This window comes from Ostrea edulis, chromosome 9 (assembly GCF_947568905.1).
Source record: "Ostrea edulis chromosome 9, xbOstEdul1.1, whole genome shotgun sequence".
Lineage (NCBI taxonomy): Eukaryota > Metazoa > Mollusca > Bivalvia > Ostreida > Ostreidae > Ostrea > Ostrea edulis.
In genome coordinates, this window is record NC_079172.1 from 7095160 (window position 1) to 7116960 (window position 21801).

Below are 21801 nucleotides of genomic sequence, written 5' to 3' on the forward strand. Positions count from 1 at the left end.
ATTACGTTCTAACTGTCTGTCATAATATTTCGCAATTGTAGGAAAAGTGTTGGGCTCGTCCGGGATTTGAACCCGGGACCTCTCGCACCCAAAGCGAGAATCATACCCCTAGACCAACGAGCCGATAATAACCTGCTGTTAGCGTACGTATTTAACAAAACAAACCTTTAAACTTCAAGCAGCAACATCTATTTTTATTTATAGAATTAACGCTTGTCGATGTGAAATTCGTGTGTACATCGTCATAAATCGTTTAATCATAGTAAATATAAAAAAGGTATTGGCGTAATAATGTTATTCGATCCACGGACTTAACAATATCGTTATTATGGTTATATGTATAAAGATATATAGTTATACATTGTAGATAGTCGGCACACGGACTAACTAGTTACTAATACTTTTATATTTTTACACATGTTAACTAATCATGTTGTTTATTCCGTTTTTTAAAAGTCACATTTACGGAATAAATGCTATCGTAGAGTCCGAGGATCGAATAACATGATTATGCCAAGGTATTGATCAATTTAACCGAAAGATTACAAAAACAATTGCTAGCACACATTTTTTTTGCAAAGTCTGTTCAGTTCTGGTGATTATAGCAGTCCAGTATCTTCAAACGTTGTACAGGAATCTACAGGACATTACAAAGATGTTTCTCGTTCAGTATCTTCAAACGTTGTACAGGAATCTACAGGCCATCACAAAGATGCTTCTCGTGAGTAAAGGCACGTCCTGCTCATAACATCCAACCTAGCTATCAGTACGACATCCACCAAAACAAATTATTACAGGAAAGAGAAAATTACTGGGTTTTTCTTAAATATTCAAATACTGTAATCTTAGAATGTACTGTACATAGGGAAATATTCACCCGTGTATGATTTTCGCCCTCGTTATCAGTGGGCGAAGTTAAGACTGTGCGAAACCGTTTGCAAGTGTAGAAAAACATTGGGTGAAAACGACAATTATGAAAGGTGAAGATAACGAACAGTGATCAAACCCATATACAGAAAATAATGTACATGGGAGTACGAACAGTGATCAAACTCGTATACAGAAAATAATTTACATGGGAGTACAAATGTGATTAGGACTGCCAGCCGTCAGTGTTCTTTTTTGAACGCAAAATTGAAACTTTCGACAAGTTTTAAGCACTGCCCTTACAATATAGAAATTCTTCAGGGAAATTACAATGTGGATCTTAAATAATTTCACTCCAAAGACTCCACGAATATCGTAGCTTGTTGCAGAAATCAGCAAACTGTAAAGGTTAATAGCGATAAAAACTTGATCAGAGACCTACAGCAACTCACGAACGAAGATACTGAAGATAGACTGCCTCTTCAGAGTGTGAAGTTGGTTCTCCCAAGACAGAGGTATGCAAGTCTAAACTCTAAATTAAAAGTGTGTTGCAAGTCAAAATTTATCAAAGACCCTCTTTGTAAGATACCATCTACAAACGTTCTAAAATTCTATAGTCTGACTGATGCAATGTTGTCTCTAAGGCATTAAATTCAGTCACATCAATCAATTCCAAATATATTTAAATGAATCATAAATGTTCTTTAGGGACGTTTCTAACCCTCTCTCCTGTTTTCTGCGGATGCGCTCTTTCTGCTTCGGCATGCATCCGTACCGAGGTATTTGCTGTTGTCCATTACAATGCAGCAGTCTATGTTAAAATGAATAGCTGACATTATTAAAAGCCTTGTAATGCCTGTTTACCAGGAATGACACGAGCACTTCTCATTATCTCTGAGCACGCCTGGGTACCGCCTTAGAACATCATATCTTTCAACGACCAGACCCTCAAAAATATACCTATCACTTACATAGATTTTGGTTTATTCGTGTTTATAAATAAGACATTTGAGTTGTAAACATTTAAACTACTCTGATGCAGATGTTTCTTTTTATATAAAAAAAATTTTGATGGATAAATTTCAAACTATCAGTTCGAAACAGTTCGATTACTCATATTGTAGTTATTGTAATGACTGCTTTATATATTTATAATTTTCGGATCATATCGATAACATATGGATTTTTGTATTCATTCCATTAGATCGGTTAATGTTAAAACAGCGCACCTGTATCATAGGTTAACACAGGCAGTTTCTTACAACCTAAGAGGCATCATTAATACTGCAGTTATAAACCTCAAAACTTACAGAGTTGTTTTCTCTTGACTTTCTGATTTTATTCTTTTATCTGTACACTGGGAGAACTATAACTTAACTATTGATCAATCGTGAATTCAGTATGCATACAATACCAATTTTCTTCTTCATATAATGTCTTAGTTGTTAAGCGAAGTGTAAAAGGCATGCCGTTACACACTTCAACATGGTTAATACTTTTTCAACATTTCAATATTTATCTTTATGATCCTTAGCTCAAAAGCACTAGCCAAGTGGACTGCACTCGTTTTTTGCTCACAGCAGGCAAAACAGAACAAGTTTGAGAATAGAAAATGTCATTTATCTTTTTGTTTAAGATAAAACTGATAGTGGATCAGATCATCTGCGTCCTTAAATGGCTGCACAGTATATAAACTGATGGTTTTCAGAGAGTGAGTTCATGAGCAAAATGCTCGTTCTACATTTTTCTAATTTAGATGAATAGTGTATAAAGTAATCCGATAATTTAGGCTGATCTAATCTACGTACAGCTTAACAATTTATCAAGTTTCCCATCTATAAAATATTGAGGAAACGAAAGATAATCTTTTTCTAGAATTGGATTTTCGTGCTTTTCCGGCAAGAGGATAAACAACCTTAAGGCACCTTTCCCGAGCTTGCCGAAAAGACCGGAGGAGTTACGATTGTTTCGCTTATTCACTCTTTGATTTCATTGCACTGAAAAGGACTGACAGTTTAATTCTTTAATCCAGTTTTCAAAGCATTTCTATATTCTGATATATTTATTTACATATTTGTGCACGTCCATATACATTTTGTAGGTAAAGCACTCCTTCCAATTTCATAGTACAGTCGTATAAATGTTAAGGACAAAATTCTCTTTCATACAATTGTTTTTTTGTTTTTTTTTTAAATTCAGAAAACCAAGTCCTTGCGAATAGAAAATGGCTCTATTTCCACGCGTGAAAGACCTACTTCCTAAAAGAAAAATTGCATTCACGAATATGTACTGGATATTAATGACAATTTTATTTATGTTTGTAAAAGAAAAGTATTTTCCACTGAAAATGTATTAGTTTCCATACTTGTGTATACATGCACTGTGTAATTATGCCTATTTAACATTCCTTTAAAAGTTTGTTCGTAAAGACGGAAATCTAATTTGAAAAATGTTTTACTTGAATTGTTTGTTTTTTAAATATCCCCATGTCCTACATCAAACAAATAGTAAGAAAACTATTGGGCTCGTCCGGGATTTGAACCCGGGACCTCTCGCACCCAAAGCGAGAATCATACCCCTAGACCAACGAGCCACTTATATACTTCTTACAATCTTACTTAACTGTTCTCTAAAGGAGCAGTGACAGCTGTTTTTATTTATAGATTTAACACTTATTGACGTAAGTACAATCCTGGACAGTTCATGCTATACACACCTGTCAGTGAAAAGTTTAGAAAAAGGGTTCTTTTCAACAAGTCCTTCTCAACTATAGACTACATGTACCAACATACAGTTCATGGTTCCTTCTACCGAAAATCTAGCTGTTGCACAGAAAACAACTGATTACCAGATTACATGAGCTGGTTAAATGCACATCTTGTTTCACCATGAGATCAAAATTGATTACCTGCGTAACCTAATATTACCATTCACAAAATAAGTTATTTCAACGAAGGTCTCAAAATGAAAATACTGAACAGTGTTCTATATTGAATTGAGAAGTTTTTACAGAATTTCATAAGAGCATGAATGTAAATAGGACAACCAAAAACGAGGATTGACAAGTAAGGTGCAAAGACGTTTGTTTATTTGATATCTCTCTAGTTTACAAATGACCAAATTATATTCTTAATTTCATCACGTCTTAATTAGCAGTTTGTCAAGGAATCATGCAATATGAATTAGACGTAATTTATCTTCAAATAGCCTGCATTTTACAATACTGCCAGTATATATGATGAAAATCAGTATATTGGTTGTTTTTTTTGTTGTTTTTTTTTAATTCTATGGGGTATATAATCAAATAAATCCTTTAAAGTTTATTTGTTTGTATTTTAAATACTCCATGTCCAAGATGAAACAAATAGTAAAAAAAACTATTGGGCTCGTCCGGGATTTGAACCCGGGACCTCTCGCACCCAAAGCGAGAATCATACCCCTAGACCAACGAGCCACATCTATATTCTCAACAATCTTACTTACCTGTTCTCCAAAGGAGCAGTGACAGCTGTTTTTATTTTTAGATTTGACACTTATTGACGAAAGTACAATGTTCAGACGTATTCCTGGACAAATCATTCTATACACACAGTGTTAAGTTTATAAAAAGTATTCTTTTCAACAAGTCCTTCTCAACTATAGACTACATGTACCAACATACAGTTCATTGTTCATTCTGGCGAAAATCTAGCTGTAGCACAGAAAACAACTCGTTACAAGTATATCATGGAAATCAGTATTTTTTCCATGGTGTATATGATCAGATAATTGCGTGCTTTCAGACTGGCTGAGATCCAGCAACCTTGGAAAAATAAAACTTTATATTCACCTGTACGAGTGTTTGAGGTGAATATAATATTTGAATTCTCCAGTATCGGGCCAAAAATAAATTGTGAATCAAATGATTATGATTTTTGGTCACTCAATAAAAAGGCGTGCCTCTGTCCACTTACAACTATCTTTCATTAGGTCCGTGATTGTAAAGAGAGGGTGACTTCTCTCACCAACTGGGGTTGGTTGTTTTACTTTCCTTCCAGAATGTTTCACTGATATGGAGACATCACCAATTACATGTATACGAAGTACCACAAATTTAGACCTTTGCTTAGAGAGGGCTCTTTAACATGCCGACGCCTGCCGCGACCCTGGACCTCCATTTCTAATTAAGGTCATATCCAATAGACCCGTGATTCTCACTTCTAAATGCCAACCATTTGGCGAAGAATCAATCACTACCTATATTTACCTCCACGGATTGACATGGCACGAGTAGGGCTCGAACTCACGACCTCCCGGTTAAGACGCGCATGCTCAGTCACTGAGCTACCGTAACCGGTAGTCACAATTGTTAAAACAATAAACACGATTTAAATACTATTGATCAGATATCGATTTGTAAGTCCTACATGTTGTAGTAGCTGATTAAGATGTTTCAAATTATTTAGTTATATAACCAACCAAAACTCTCGTCTCGTCAACTTTCGACAAGTTCTTGCTGTCAAGCTGAACATGAGATGGCCAACCAGGTTCTAGAAGCCATTTTCGATTGGTTATTGTTCAACGTCCTGGACGAGAATGTTTCACTTCTATAGAGACGTCACCACTGTCGGTGAAGGACTGCAGAATTAAAGCCTATATTCGGCGCTTACGGTCTTGGAGCAGAGAGGGATCTTTATCGTGACACATCTGCTGGGACACGGAGCCTCGGTTTTTTCGGTCTCATCCGAAGGACCGTCCCATTTAATCGCCTTTTACGACAGCAAGGGGGTACTGATGACCTATCATAACCTGAGTCCCTGCGGAATTCGATATTTTAGAATATTCAGTCATATGATAAAAGTTATTGACATTTTATCTCTTAGAACAGTGACCAATCTAATAACTGCTATAAAGACTACATAATAGAGAGTTGAGCAAACACGGACCCTTGAAAATACCAGGGGTGGGATCAGGTGCCTAGGAGTAAGCATCCCCTGTCGACCGGTCACACCCGCCGTGTGCCCTATATCTTGATCAGGTAAACGGGGAATCAGTCTGCCAAGAACGGCCTAACAATCGGTATGAAACTTGACCCAATGACAGGTTGTATTGGCAAACTAGATCGTTATAACGACCATAGAATATGCGAAGTGCTGACTTTAAGGATGTATGCTACACTAGAGAAATCTGATGTAGATGAAAAGTGGAGTATATGTACAACAATATTTTGAAGTTGAATTTTTTTTTAATTTACTTTATTTTGTAAAAAAAAAAAAAAAAAAAAACAGTTTCAGTAGAAGGTAATCTGAATAAAATTTAAAACCCCTGCTGGACTCGAACCTGCGACCTACAGTTCAGCAGTCGGTATTTTGACCTACTGAGCTACTCGGCTAGGTATTTAAATGGAAAAAGGAAAACTCTAATATTGCTGATATCGATTTTTTCATCCATGTTTTTAAAGGAAATCAGCCATTATGACGATGTAGAGTTCTACCTTAAACGAGATTGTTGAAACCCCTGTAACATCAACTTGTTTGTTAGTAGTCTGCCACGATTTTTTAAAAACTTTTCTTGTATCCTTGAAAACCATTAGGGTCCAAGGTATGTATACCAAGGTGTTTCTTAAAGGTCTTTATCCAAGGTATCATTTCTGTAAGTTTTATCAATCGAGAGACGGGCATAAATAACAAACGAATGAACGGTCAGTGACAAAACCTCAAATAATTTATGTCTCCGTACAGTCACCATGAATATTTTCTTCATGATCAACGAGAAGGAAATGTGAACCTGATGTTTTATGTCATTTTACAGTTAAACTGATGTTTTATGTCATTTTACAGTTAAATGTTGGCACGAGACACGAGGACTACGCCCGTTTGGGCCCTAATTCTGTGATACCATAAATATAGTACATGTATATATTAGCCCCTGTGGCACGAGCTGGTGTGTACCAAATATCGTTCAGTTAGAGTGTACAATGACGAAATGATATTTTGTATACGTCATCGAGCTCTCCACCAGGTAACTAATTAATCCCATGACCTTGTCACCGATCCCTTCCCATATTTGGTATGTTTTGCAAGATATCCACTAATAAAAAGAAATTGGGACTTTATTTTCTTATTTATTCATTTATTTTTGTCTTGTGAAAGAATTCAGCAAATTCTATCTTGATTAAATGTTGAATCTTGTCATTGTCTCATTTGCATGGCTCCTCCTACCCGTGGGATATTTTAGTAATTGGATATTGCATATGTGATATTATGAATATCGCCATACTTTTGTAAATATGTGATATACACCTTCCTAAAGATTAAAGAAAAACGGCTGGTCGTGTGATAATACATCCATCTCTTCTGAAGCGCCCTCCATACATGTACACTGCAGACTTCAAATTCTGCAATTAGAGCGACCTGCCCATTTGGAGTATATGATAAACTAAGATTTCCAGTGTTGTACACATTTTGTAATCAATTGAAATTATTTTAAAACCATTAAATTAGACCAAGATAAAAGTTACTGAATGCTTTATTTTTAGATATTTGCAATCTTGAATAAACAATATTGACTTTGAAGGTTTTTCCTGACGCAAAATGACACGTATTCCATGCTGAAAATTTCAAGATAATCCCAATATGTACACCTTTATGCGATATAATTTTCTCACCGTCCGAATACATTTGTTTACATGACCCTTCGTATATTGATATATATCATATATCTAATTTCAAAAACTGGGGGCTCGTCCGGGAGTCGAACCCGGGACCTCTCGCACCCGAAGCGAGAATCATACCTCTAGACTAACGAGCCGCTGTTCGTTTAAATTTCAAACTTTATGTCAACAGACAAGAGACTGTGTATTGCTGTTTATTGATCTGTCAGTGTACTCTACAGGGTTAATTTCTCTGTAAACCAACACTATGCCCTCATACCATTATTAAAACACCATTTGTAAACTAAGGGGGTACGAATCTCATATCGGTTCAAATGTAGTTCTGTAAAATTAAAAATCTTCTCTTTTTAAATGTAACATTTTAGATTTCATTAGCCTATATTCTTTGAATTATTTTTGTTTTAATCAATTACCTCTTTCTATAACATGAACGGGCACGGTGCTAAAATGAAAGGTGGTGATAACGAACAGTGATCAATCTCATAACTCCTGTATAGGGAATACAAAATTAAGAGTAGGGCAAACACGGACCCGTGGATATACAAGAGGTGGGATCAGGTGTCTAGGAGGAGTAAGCAAAATACAATTTCTTTTGGTCTTGCATAAAATGCTACAGTAAGTATTGAACAGGGCAACTGGTTTGTGGCTTGTTTGTGCCATGTGGTTGTCGTCATTTTATTATTTCGGGGTGAAAAGAGAAGAAAACGACAGCAGAAAGACAATAAAATCTAGGGGATAGGACGAAAGATTTAACTCGCAAAATAGGGATTTAACATTTTAGATTTTCCCCTCAGCGTTTTGTCGTGTTTTTGCCTTGCTAAGTGACATTTTTGTCGAGTTGCTACGACCTATGAAATGTCGTCTTTTCCCCCCGATACTTTACGTCCTTTGTAATGGTTTTGTTTTCGTATTCTCTCAAACATGACATAACCCTAACAACTAGAAGAAGAAAACATTTTCACCCATATTGAGAAACACCACAAATTTAGACCTACATGTATGTTTGACATTTTAGGCCGGAGCAGTACGGTTTCCTTAACGTGCCAACGCCAGCCATCATTCTCTCACCAGAGGGCGCGTTACGCAAGCTTCACATAAACCTCTGTCAACACTTGGAATCACGTGACAATATAATCACATGATATAAACAATCATTCTCATTTTCCTTTCCCTTTAAAAGTTCTGACAACAAGTGATACAACTCTTTTCATAGCCCACTGGCACTCTGATAAGTACATATTTACCATTTAGCTGTTTGTCTCTTACTCTTCAAGTTTTATCGTGTTTTTACTGCCTTTTTTACTTTTGATTCCGTGTTTACATTTAAATCTCCACCACGTGAATGTTCTACATTCATACGCATATTACGAAGTAGTTCCAAATTTACGATCAGAAAATGGCGATTCTAAACAATTTACAGTAAGCATCAATTTAATTGCACCATAAACATTTCATAATATGACTAAATGTTTAGTCCAAAACATAGATGTTGGATATTAGAAACTTTTGCAAGATTTTTGTAAAAAGCCGTTGACAGAGGTGTAGTGCGAGTATCGCACGGAACTCTGGGTAGAGAATGCGCCAGCCATATTCGAAAGACATGATTCTCATACGGGTATGCCGAGCGTTTGGCGAAGTATGTTTATTCATACACATAGGTTTGACGCGGTCATGACTCGAACTTACGACCTCCCAGCTACTAAGCGAACGTTCAACCACAGAGCTACCGCGACCGGTTATATTACGCATGTCATAGTACTTCCTATCGGTCTTGTATCTAAATCGTGCCATTATTGGATATATTGTTCCGGGTCTTTTCATGTAATTTTGTCTTGAATCTCACTATTCGCAACTTTAGGACTAGGCTATTGTGCAAATTCTGACCTTCACCTTCTGCATCCAACATGGCGCAAATTTTTAGTCTTTTTCGTGAGTAATACATATTTATCTTTTAGTAAGTGGGTTTTTTTTTCATTGAATTTACATTTTTAGACAAACAAATCTTCAAATTCCTTTTAAGGTAGATATTCTACAACATTTCTGACTTAAAACACTGCTCTTTAACTTATATTAATAACCATGGGAATGTGGTTAAAAGGCCGGTCAGTGGAAAGCATAAAATGATGGTATCGGTAGGTTAAATGTTTCAGAACAATTTAATTCGCATGTTATTCATTGAAATGGTTTATTTCAAGTACTTTACCTTAGTATTTCATCAATTATGTATTTTCGTGGGGATCCAGGTTAGAATATGTCCTTAGTCTCAGTACACCTTGCTTGTCGTAAGAGGCGACTAAATGGGGCGGTCCACAAAAACCAAGGCCCCGTGGCACGATTAAAGATATATATAGCTAATTATATAGAGTTACACTGAACCTGCTAATACATAACCGGTAGTATTATTTAATTGATTGATTGTATATATTGTTTAACGTCCCTCTTGAGAATATTCATTCATATCGAAACGTCATCATTGTCGGTAAAGGGCTACATAGATGTATTCTGTTGATTTAGTGGTTTGACCTATCTTAAAGAAAACCTAGGCAATATGTCATGAATAACTTAAGGTAGAGCTTTCACACTACATGTATATTATAAATATTTCTTGTGACAAGACCTTTGGTGTCATGATCTTTGACTTTGTGACCTAAACATTGATATTTGACCCAAAGCCATAGCATTTCACAAAAATATCTTGCTATTAGGAGTGTGGGGATGGGGAAAGAAAAACTTATGGTGTGGTTATGCATAATAGTTTAATTTGTAAATGAAAACTTAAAGGACTTTACATTTTTTACAGTAATGAGTATGCCTCGTTGCGAGAGAAACAATTTTAACTGTGTATGCTGTACTAAAAGAGTTCAACCAAGGGACAGGAGGAAGGTCAACAAGGACATCTGCAAGTACTTAGAGAAAAAGTTTCTGATTTCTGCTACTGAGTATTCTATCATATGCAACAAATGCCGACACAAGTATCGGAATGAACGTTCAAAAAATGTTGATATGCAACAGAAATCACAACTTCCAGAGAGTCATGACGACCTTCAAGTACCAGCACCATTACATTCATCTTCAACAAAAACTTCAAAGAGTCCTCCATCTATTTCCCTACCAATTTCATCAACAGTGAAGAGTCATTCATACTGTTTCATTTGTAAGAGACCAGGACCCAAGTTAGTTGTTGTGCCCTCAGAATGTAGACTATCTGTTTTTGTTAATCAAAACATTCTGATTGCAGAAGGAAACAGATGTTGTCCAAATCATTTAAAAGATGGAATTTTTACTTCTGAATCCCTTCAAAATTTGAAAACAACAGACCATACTTTTCTCAATAGACATTCTGTGCTGGATCTCATTACTAAAATGCGTCATCTTTGCCAAGTCAACAAAAACTACCGACTTCATTTTGACAGCAAAGAAAATCTTACCAATGAGGACTACATTTCTATAACTGGTCTGAACAAAGAAAACTTTCAGGATTTGTACAAGACTATACAACCTCATATCAGAAACACTCCATCTAGAAGTGTCAGAACTACCTTGGCTGTTTTTCTTTGCAAGTTGCACTCTGGACTCTCAAATAGATTTCTGGCAACTTTGTTCAACCTCACAAAATCAAGTCTACGGAGAGAGTAAAAACAATTCGTCAAGCTATGATGGAAAATTTTGTTCCACAGAATCTGGGTTTTCATCATGTGACTCGTGAAAAGGTAATTGAAGACCATACGCGTCCTCTGGCAGCATCACTCTTTGGAACATCAGGAAAGGAGGTAATATTGGTTCTCGACGGAACATACATTTATATTGAAAAGAGTTCCAACTTCCATTTCCAGAGGAGATCATTTAGTTTGCACAAGGGAAGACCTTTGTTGAAACCTATGGTAATTGTAACAACATCTGGATATTTTGTTTCTGTTCTTGGACCTTATCTTGCTGATCCCAGAAACAATGATGCTTCAATTTTGACACATATAATCAAAACAAATGTGGAGGACATCAAACATTGGATTCAAGATGAGGATATTTTTGTTGTAGACAGAGGATTTAGAGATGCTATTCCTCTTCTTGAGGATATGGGAATTCAAGCAGAAATGCCAAAATTCATGATAAAGGGCCAGAAGCAGTTGTCCACAGAAGATGCAAATATGAGCAGATTAGTTACCAAAGTAAGTAATTTGAGTATATAGTGTACTGTATGCATGCTTGTGGCTTACGGATATCTGATGACTTGCATATTAATAACAGGTTATAAAGCTTACAGAAAGATTCATGTCAAATACCATAAGGTAAAATTACTTTACTTTGATTTGCAGATTCGTTGAGTAGTGGAGTCCTCGAATGCAAGAATCAAAAGGTGGAAATATCTCGGTCACACGTTGCCAACCAACCAAATTCCTTATATTGGTGATTACGTAAAAATTGTGTGTGCCTTAAGTAACAAGTATTTCCCAGAGTTGAATACATGCTTAAGCAGAGATGACGATGAAGCCCAAGCAGCAAAAATGTATCTATCAAAGCAAGGCAACACTTTGAAGGAATATGTAGAGCAGAACAACCTTCATCGTAAAACAGCTCCTTGGAAAGCAGCTTCAGAGATAAACCTAAATAATTTTCCTACACTTGATGATGAGCAGTTAAGAAATCTGACTATTGGAACATACCAGCTTAAACTATCAACCAGTTATATTCAAGAGCATATAGAAAATGACAGTGTCATTCAGTTTCATGAGGATGATGAACAGTTACTTCGTATAAGAATACAAAGTCGACATATATCTTCGAAAAAGTACACTTTATGGATTAAATACAATGATGTTTGTGTAGAGTCATGGTATTGTTTGTGTCGATGTGGAGCTAGAGTGGTTGGAATGTGCAGCCATGTCTCAGCCATTTTGTGGTACCTTGGCAAAGCCAAGGAAATGGACAGCAAGTCAATTGGAGTGCGTGATTGGAGCAAGCATGTCCTTGATGCCAGTGACATTCCTTCTGTTCTTGACCAGTCAGATGATGACAGTGAAAATGATGCAATTGAAGAATAGATTTTGAATCTTTGATTCTATTGAACATATTTTGTAAGGTTATGTAAAATGTTGAGTTCTACACTCACTGTAAATAATATACATTCACTGTTGGAGAAGTCTAAACTTTGAAGAGATGTAATGTGCCAAATGATGATGATTAATTGAATACCATATCATACTTCATAATTACTTATGTATACAATAATTCATTATATGCTGCAAATGATTTAAACTATCAAGAGTAAATAAAAATATTAGGATATGAATAATTGTAGATTCTAGCCAATATTTATTTACAATCCTATATTTGCAAGGAATCAGTTCTGTATCAAGTAAAACTAAAGAACAACCTAATGTCATATTTATCAGCATGTAAAGTTTGGCATTTCATGAAATTGTTAGATGGCTTATTTAAAGCCCTTTATTACATTTTTGACAGTTAATGCTGTAATTATCAATTTATTAAAAGCTTAAATTTTAACAAATCACATACAGTGTGTGTGTGAATGTTTCATGTTTGAATAACTAAATAAAAATCAAATTGAAATTGTCTAATTGATTTTTATATCTTTTGCATCTTTCTTGAAGTACTAAGTACTACATTTTCAGCACAAAATTGTATTGTTCATCAATTTACCTGATGATGATATCACATGAACATTTTTCTTAGCCGCATGTGAAATAGATTATCTTCATATGACTAAACTAAATTTACAATTTACTTTTGTAACGGCTAGTTTTTCTACCCCCTCCCCTTACCCAGCCACCATAAATGTAGCTCTATATAGCAAATCACAAAATTTTATACAATTACAATAGTAATTTTGTTTCGCTTATCTAGGGGACTTTAACATAAAAGTACATGAAACGTTGCAAAATTGTGACGTTAAGTTGCAAAATTGTGACGCCAATAAAAATTGGGCCAAAAACAATGGATACTTTGAATGTCAATAACTAAACAAAATGAAAAGATATTGGAAAAATAATAGCATATTTGAAACATAGATATTCTTGGCCTTTGTCCCTGAAAATAATATCAATTTCCGACTAAGGGCCATTTTTGGCTATTCGTGGCTCTGGTCCTTTACTTAAGGCATTTGAGCAGGGAGGGATCTTTATCGTGCCACACCTGCTGCGACACGGGACATCGGGTTTTGCAGTCTCATCCGAAGGACTGTCCCATTTAGTCGCCTCTTATATTCCTACCCTCCATGTTGTAAACAAACACCACACAACACGATATGTTTTATTTTCATATATGGAGTTCATTAACTGAGCATGCGTAAATTCAACTCTAGTGTCAAAAGAGTTGCTTTAATCGAATTCACCCAATGGTGCTAGCTGCGAGAGTTTCTTCTATAAGCAATACAAAATAGATAGTTGGGCAAACACGGACCCCTGGACACACCAGAGGTGGGATCAGGTACCTAGGAGGAGTAAGCATCCCCTGTCTACCGGTCACAACCGCCGTGAGCCCTATATCCTGATCAGGTAAAAACAGGGTTATCCGTAGTCAAAATCAGTGTGCCAAGAACGGCCTAACAATCGGTATGGAACATGTCAGACAGCACTTGACCCAATGATAGGTTGTATTGACGAACTAGATTGTTATAACTACCATAGAACTGGCGAAATGCTGACTTCAATCGAAATTGTTGAAACCCCTGTACCATCAACTTGTTTGTCAGTAGCTTGCCTCGATTTAAAAACTGACTATACGCAGAACAAGATCTTGCGTATCGAATCAGTTGAGAGATATAAACACCATATGCAGACGATAATGGAATATTGCTACATAAATATGGGAAGTTAACGATGGAGAAGCTGAAATCATCCCGTTTGTCATACAGTTGAGTTGTCAGTTTGGCGTTAAATGTCTACTTTCAATAAAATATCTAAGTGTGAAGCAGAAGTGGACGACCATGTGGTGTCTTTTATTTCGAGCTCACGGGGATATATTGAATCGACATATGAATGAAAGTTATCATTGTTAATAGGCAAAACATCATCGATATATCTCAATGTCGAATTGAAGGCCACAGCAAGAGTAAGTTGTAAGATTTATGACCCCTACCTCAAGGAATTAGGCTTAAGGGTGTGGCCAATATGGTCATATGGTAAAAATGTATCAAATCTGAGACAATCGATATCGTCTTTACTTCCACAGAAAAAAGTCTGCTTTACTCCTCTGTATTGTAACAATAATATGCATGCACAATGATTATGACAATGCTAAATTCATTAATTAAAACTAAATATTACAATCTAAAGGACAGGGGCTCTATTATACTCAGGTGACCGATAATGCCTACATGTATGGGCCTCTTGTTTATGATGCCAAGGCATACTATAAGTGAAATGTCTCAATTTGTGCTACAAGTATTCATGAACAAGATTGTGTGCACATGTATTCCACCGATTCACACATCTTATTTTAGATGCAATTTAGAAAATTAAGTAAATATTAATAGTACATTTTATTACATGCAATTTTCAGACAATAGCCTCCCTGAATAAACTTGGACTCTGTGTGTCAACATCATCTGCAGCAAAGCAAAATCAAGAACTTTTGAAACGACAGATGCAACATATTGAAAAATTAGTGCTACAAGAGAAGGCCGAAATTGAGGAACGTCTGTGTCAGTGCAGTCAAGTGATATCCTAGGGGATAATATAGATATTAGCAGAAATCCCTCACAGATTCGTGTTGACCGAAGACGTAAATTATGGCATTGGTTCCTACTGGTGGGTTTAGAAAAAAAGAATTGTAAATGAGGCTTCAGCCATGGAATTTTCATGATCTCTTTTCACAACTCCCTAAGTAAAGTGAAGTCTAAAATCTCGAAATGGTTCCGTATTGTGTTTTCCTGCCGTTCGAAATCAACGAAGATACTTCATCCTTCTCTCGATCTTAATGAAAGTTTTTAAAAAAATCTTTAAAAGAGAAGGGCTCGTCCGGGATTTGAACCCGGGACCTCTCGCACCCAAAGCGAGAATCATACCCCTAGACCAACGAGCCGCTTATCGTTATATTCACGTAATGGCATTTCTTAAGTCCCTTTACCTGTCATACGTGTTTACCTGGTGACAAGAGACGGGAACTACAACAGCTCGTTGTGTTATGGATTGACGTGACCTCTTTTTTCATTATGATTTCCACCAGTTAAACACTCACACATTAAATCGACACAGTATTGTCAAATCATAAGGGAAAGGGACAGGGGTCTTGACGATATTTTATCTACTTTAATTTGAATTTTAATTCCCCGCTTTAACTTCATATATTTTAAAATCATTATAATTGTATAGGAATTTGATTATCAGAGATTTGTAAGCATTGCCTTTAACGTGTATTTTTATCACAGATTTCAAAAGTATGTAGAAGAGAATTAAAACTGTATTTCATTTGCCAATACTGAATAGTAATAAAAATAGACATGACTACGAGATATATTTTTAGATTAAGAACATATTTATTTCTCAAGTACAGAACATTTATCGGACAATTCCACTTTTAAAATAAAAATAAATAAAAAACAAACAAAAATAGGAAGATGCTTATTAGTAAGACATTTTCACGAGACTTTCAATTCTGTATTTAAACTGGCTCGTTGGTCTAGGGGTATGATTCTCGCTTAGGGTGCGAGAGGTCCCGGGTTCAAATCCCGGACGAGCCCAATTATTTTTCTCGAAGCAAATCAAAATATATATATATAATAAGGTGCTAGATTTTTGTTAACATCATGATCTATAACTAGGATAACGAAGAGTCACACTACATAGCTAATTAAATTTATATGTCTTTAAAAACCGGTGATTTCACCGAAACCTTCGTGAGCGTGTGACGTTAAACGTATCATGAAACCGTCTTACAAGTTATGTCAAAATTTTGACCTTAGATTAAGATTTGGTAAGATTGTTAACTCAAATGGACCGGAAAACGAATCATCAATTCCTATCGCAACAAGGAACTTTTCTGTCCAAAAAAAATAAATAAAATAAAACAATCTATGTCTAAAACGTACAGTTATGATTCACGACGGAAACGAACTTGGGCGCACTAGCTTTTTCCCAATACCAAGTGGAAGAAGTCCATTGTATTTCCAGGTCAAGATCGGAGTGACACAAGTTCGAGATTAGGAACCAAACAAGCTACTTAGACCATCTCACCAAGTAAAATACATGTATTGATTTCTATTGCGGCCTGTTGCTGATGGAAGGTGCATGTGTCGGTAAATAGGGATCCGGAAAAAATGATCTAATTCGGTGGTCCCCTAAAACAAAAATTCCTTGGTTATAACTTTTCAAAACTTTTAATGATTGGTTTATAAAATTTCTTGATGTCGGCCATTTTGCGAACTCATTTATGTCCCAGTACTTTAGTTGGAGGTCTAATCACCTGGCTAACCAGAGCGATATACCAAGTATGGTAATAGTACTATAATATAGAATTCAAACATGGCCCTCAGAATTTCTCACTTGTATTGAGAAACGTATACACGGCCCTCAGTGCCGTATCATAGACGGGTTTTTCACGTGCCAACACCTGTCTCGACACGGTAGATCAGTTTTTGCAGCATCACTTACACTTGCCGAGAGTCTGGCAAAATATCAGTCACAGTCTTTAGTTTGACAAATTGTCATGGCAAAAGCATCATCGCAAGCCACGCCTATTGTCTCCGTTTACAGTACTTCAAATGACGTGGCTGTATGATTAAATTGATTGATTGATTGATGTGTTCCGCCACACTAAACAATTTTTCAGTTATCTGATGGCGCCCAGTTTTTATTGGTGGAAGAGAGAACCCAGATACAATGTACCTGGGAAGAGACCACTGACCTTCCAAAAGTAAACTTACCGGTGCGATCGGGATTCGAACCCGCGCCGACCAGAGTTGAAAGGCCGTGTGATTTTGAGCGCGATGCTCTAACAACTTCATGAATATATATGTTCATAATTAGTCATCTAATCGTTCAGCTTCCATTTTTATTATTATTATTTTCTGGTGCAAAGAAAACCATTCGGAGGTCATTGCGTGCTCGTAACGGTATAATACAAAACACTATTACGAGCAATACGTATGTATCACTGTATAAATCCCTACGGGGTCCACTGTGCTTATGAACATTTGTTCAAAGTAGATAACAGGTACTACTTTTACTAAGGCAATAAATATCTAGCAATCGCTCTTGCTTACTACAGAAGTCTGTCAATGAATGAAATCAACATCACAAAATGTATTTATGATTTTATTTGTATTCCAAGCAATGGACTTTCAATACATTAATTAAAGCATTCTGTAAAACAATGTCTTACTAATGCATGTCTAATATTTCGTCTGCTACAACTTCACCCTGGTCAACGGTGATACGGAAATGTACCTACTGCTAGACGATGACATTAGCATGAATAACAGGGCGGTAGTCGTCAGGTGTAGGCAAATCATTTATAGACAGGACAGAGGACGCAGCTCAGATGAATCTCCGGAACAAACTGATTGACATCGCAGAGAATGTGGAAGTGCATGAAGGTAAGGGACGGTTTTGATTTGGATTTGTAATTGTTGACAAACATGAGCACACTGAACTCTTCTGTTGACTGGATAAATTTCTGTAATAGGTTTTCAACGACGCCTCGCTTCGATGCCCCGACTTAAACTTGGAAACCGACATACCTAATGGCTGCTGTGGCACGGAGGCAGTGCGGGTGTGTAGATCTTAATGCACTTTGACGACTTATTGGCCATAAATATTGTGAATGACCTTTTTGCTAAACCTATCCACAGAATATCTTTCTTTAAATCATCAACGTTTATCGCGTTCTCTGTTTCGTAGGACCGCAAAAGCGGGGCTCAAACTGGCGATCAACACTCTAACCACAAGTCACTCCCATCAGTAGGTTTATGTATACTAATCCCGCCATCAAGGTAGTCATACAATTAAATAAAACACGTCTGGAAGTTTCATGATATCATTTCAAATCAGAGTGAAGTCTATACAATCTCAAACGTGTTCCGAATTGTGTTCCCGCCGTTCGGAATCTACGGATATACTTGGTCCTTCTCTCGATCAAAAATGAAACTTTTTTTTTTTAAAAACTCTAAAATTTTAGGGCTCGTCCGGGATTTGAACCCGGGACCTCTCGCACCCAAAGCGAGGATCATACCCCTAGACCAACGAGCCACTTATCAAAGATTTCACGTAATGGCATTTCTTAAGTCCTTTACCTGTCATACGTGTTAACCTGGTGACAAGAGACGGGAACTAAAACAGATGGTTGTGTTATGGATTGATAGTTTAGGTCACCTACACGTTTGTCAATGCAGTGTTCTACGAGAGTGGGAAGTCAAACGGCTTGCGTGACCTAGGCTAATGGATTGACGGACTTTGTTCATTATGAACCCCACCATTTAAAATCAACACAATACTTTCAAATCTTAACGGAAGAGGAGGGGGTCTTTTAGTTTTAATATTTTATCTACTCTGAGTAACTTCAAATTGTCCGCTTTACTTTCAATTTTTTAAAAATCATATAATCATATGGGAATTTGATTATCATAGAGATTTGTATACATTGCCTTAACCGTGTATTTTTATCACATATTTCAACTTAAAGTATGTAGTAGAGAAAACTATATTTCATTTGCCAATACTGAATAGTAATAAAAATAGACATGACTACAAAATAAATTCTTAGATATTTCTCAACTAAAGAACATTTTTCGGACAATTCCACTTATAAGCTTTTAAAAAATACCCGAGGAAGATGCTTATTAGTAAGATATTTTCACGAGACTTTCAGAATTGCAATAAAGATGACTCGTTGGTCTAGGGGCATGTTTCTCGCTTAGGGTGCGAGAGATCCCGGGTTCAATTCCGGACGAGCCCAATTACTTTTCTCGGAGAATTTGCATAATCAAATTCAAACAAATTAGAAACATAATAAGGTGCTAGATTTTTGTTAACATCGTGATCTATAACTAGGATAAAGAAACAATGTAGTGTGTCTTTAAAAATCGGTGATTTCACCGAAACCTTCGTGAGCGTGTAACGTTTAACGAACGAAGATGAGTCAATAATTAACCAGCCTAACATATTTCCGGTTGAGATCCACCTCTTTCTCTCTCGATATATTTGCCCTCTAGTGTGATGCACTTTGAACAACGCGGTGTTCAAGTCCCATCAGCCCAGAACTGAAAACGTCAATAGTCCTTTCCATTGATCCATTCCTCAACTGCCGTCACGACTTCTTCGTCAGACCGGAAATAATGTCCATGGATATCCTTTTTAAGTTTGGGAATAGGAAGAAGTTGCTAGGAGCTAGGTCAGGTGAAAAGGCAGGATGTGGTATTAATTCACACCTGTTTCGCTCTACAGCATCCATTGCAAGTGTGGAATCTCGCGTTGTCCTGTTTCAGCACAACACCTTTAGAGAGTTTCCCTCGGCGTTTTTCACGGATGGCGGTTCTCAGCTGGTCTAGCAAGTTTGCAAATTACACTCCAGTTATTGTACTTCTCTTGGGTAAAAAGTCCAACATAATAACGCCTTTTGCGTCCCAAAATACTGTGGCCATCACCTTGCCAGCAGATGGTTGCGTCTTGATCTTCTTTGGCCTTGGGCACTCGAGCCCTACCTACTGACGACTCTTGAGCTTTATTCTCCGGTTCATAATAAAGAACCCAAGTCTCATCTACAGTCACCAGACGCAAAAGAAAATCATCTTTTGACCTAAAACGCGCTGCATACTGGTGCTTTGGTTGTCATTTGCTCACCGGTAAGGGATTTGGGGACCTAACGGGCTGTTAGCTTGCGCATACCTAAACGATCATGTAAGATTGTTGAAACGCTACCATGTGAAATGCCTGATGCCTGCGCTATTTCTTCCACCTGAATTCGCCTATCAGAGTATACCAGATCCCGAACTTTCTTACACATTTCTTCGTCGGTGGCATCCAGACCTGGCTTCATCTTCTAAAGACGTTCTACCGCGTTTGAATTTCCCTACCCAGAATTTAACTTTCGCATAAAATGGTGCAGAAGACCCATAAACATCGGCTAACTCGCCGTGTATTTCCTTGGCTGTTTTACCTTTTAAATGCAAGTATCGAATTATAGCACTGTACTCAACTTAAGATGAAAAGCATGCCTTTGCATCCCTAGTCATTTTTGACATTCAATATCTCATTAAAGATTGACTCGATACGCGTGAAATTTTGTACCCAGGTATAAAACATGCATTAAACCAAGGCATGAAAATCGTGACCGTCTCGGTCAATCAAAAATGGGATAGGCTGGTTGCTTATTAACTCGCCCTCGTATCATGAAACTGCCTTGCAAGTTATCTCAAAATGTTGACCTTTAAATCAAGATTTGGACTTAAGGATGTTCTCTACATCGTCATAATGGCTGACTTCCTTAAAAAACATGGAGGAAAAAATTAATATCAGCAATATTTGACTTTTCCTTTTCAATTTAAATACCTAGCCGAGTAGCTAAGTAGGTTAGCATACCGATTGTCGCAAGTTCGAGTCCAGCAGGGGTTTTAAAAAAATTCAGACTATCTTCTAATAAAGCTGTATGGTTGGGTTTTTTTTTTATTTTTACAAAATAAAGTAAATTTGAACATTTTCAACTTCCAAATATTGTTGAACATATCCTCCACTTTTCATCTACATCATATTTCTCTAGTGTAGCATACCTCCTTAAGATTGCTTACTCAAATGGATCAGAAAACGAATAATTAATTAGGATCCTATGGCAACAAGGAACTTTTCTGAGTAGAGGTAAAATAGGCTGCCAAAAAATAAAACAGTTAATGTCTAAAACGACCAGTTATGAATAAAATCCCACAAGAATCCTAAGAGAAATTACTCGTCAAAATGGAGATGACAACTGGGATATACATACAATCTGAAAGTCCCGTTCTTTCTTTTTTTCTTTTTTTTTTTTTTGAAAAGGTTAAAGCTGGAATTGTCCGGAAAGTGTTCTTTAATTCAGATAAGTATGTTCTTAATCTTGAAATATATCTTCAAGTTGTAATAATTTCTGTATTCAGTAATGTCGAATATAGTTTTAATTAAATATATGAACACTGAAAATTCTTTACTACATATTTTAAGTTGAAATCTGTATTAAAAATACACGGTGCGAATCTTTCACTTGTGGAGTTAATAATTTATGGAATTCGTGAAAAATCAGTCAATCCATAACACAACCAGCTGTTGTACTTCCCGTCTCTTCTCACCAGGTAAACACGAACG

The 21801-nt window shown here is 36.5% G+C and overlaps 7 non-coding genes across 7 annotated transcripts; 1 reads left to right on the forward strand and 6 right to left on the reverse strand.

Annotated features, from left to right (window-relative positions):
* Positions 1-51: 51 nt before the first annotated feature.
* On the reverse strand, positions 52-123 carry Trnap-ugg (transfer RNA proline (anticodon UGG)). The gene has a single exon. It is a non-coding gene; the product is annotated as a tRNA-Pro (tRNA).
* Positions 124-3388: 3265 nt separating this feature from the next.
* Trnap-ugg (transfer RNA proline (anticodon UGG)) lies at positions 3389-3460 on the reverse strand. Its single transcript has one exon. It is a non-coding gene; the product is annotated as a tRNA-Pro (tRNA).
* Positions 3461-4249: 789 nt separating this feature from the next.
* On the reverse strand, positions 4250-4321 carry Trnap-ugg (transfer RNA proline (anticodon UGG)). The gene has a single exon. It is a non-coding gene; the product is annotated as a tRNA-Pro (tRNA).
* Positions 4322-7584: 3263 nt separating this feature from the next.
* Trnap-cgg (transfer RNA proline (anticodon CGG)) lies at positions 7585-7656 on the reverse strand. Its single transcript has one exon. It is a non-coding gene; the product is annotated as a tRNA-Pro (tRNA).
* Positions 7657-15487: 7831 nt separating this feature from the next.
* Trnap-ugg (transfer RNA proline (anticodon UGG)) lies at positions 15488-15559 on the reverse strand. The gene has a single exon. It is a non-coding gene; the product is annotated as a tRNA-Pro (tRNA).
* Positions 15560-16145: 586 nt separating this feature from the next.
* Trnap-agg (transfer RNA proline (anticodon AGG)) lies at positions 16146-16217 on the forward strand. Its single transcript has one exon. It is a non-coding gene; the product is annotated as a tRNA-Pro (tRNA).
* Positions 16218-18651: 2434 nt separating this feature from the next.
* Positions 18652-18723, reverse strand: Trnap-ugg (transfer RNA proline (anticodon UGG)). The gene has a single exon. It is a non-coding gene; the product is annotated as a tRNA-Pro (tRNA).
* Between the last annotated feature and the right edge of the window lie 3078 nt (positions 18724-21801).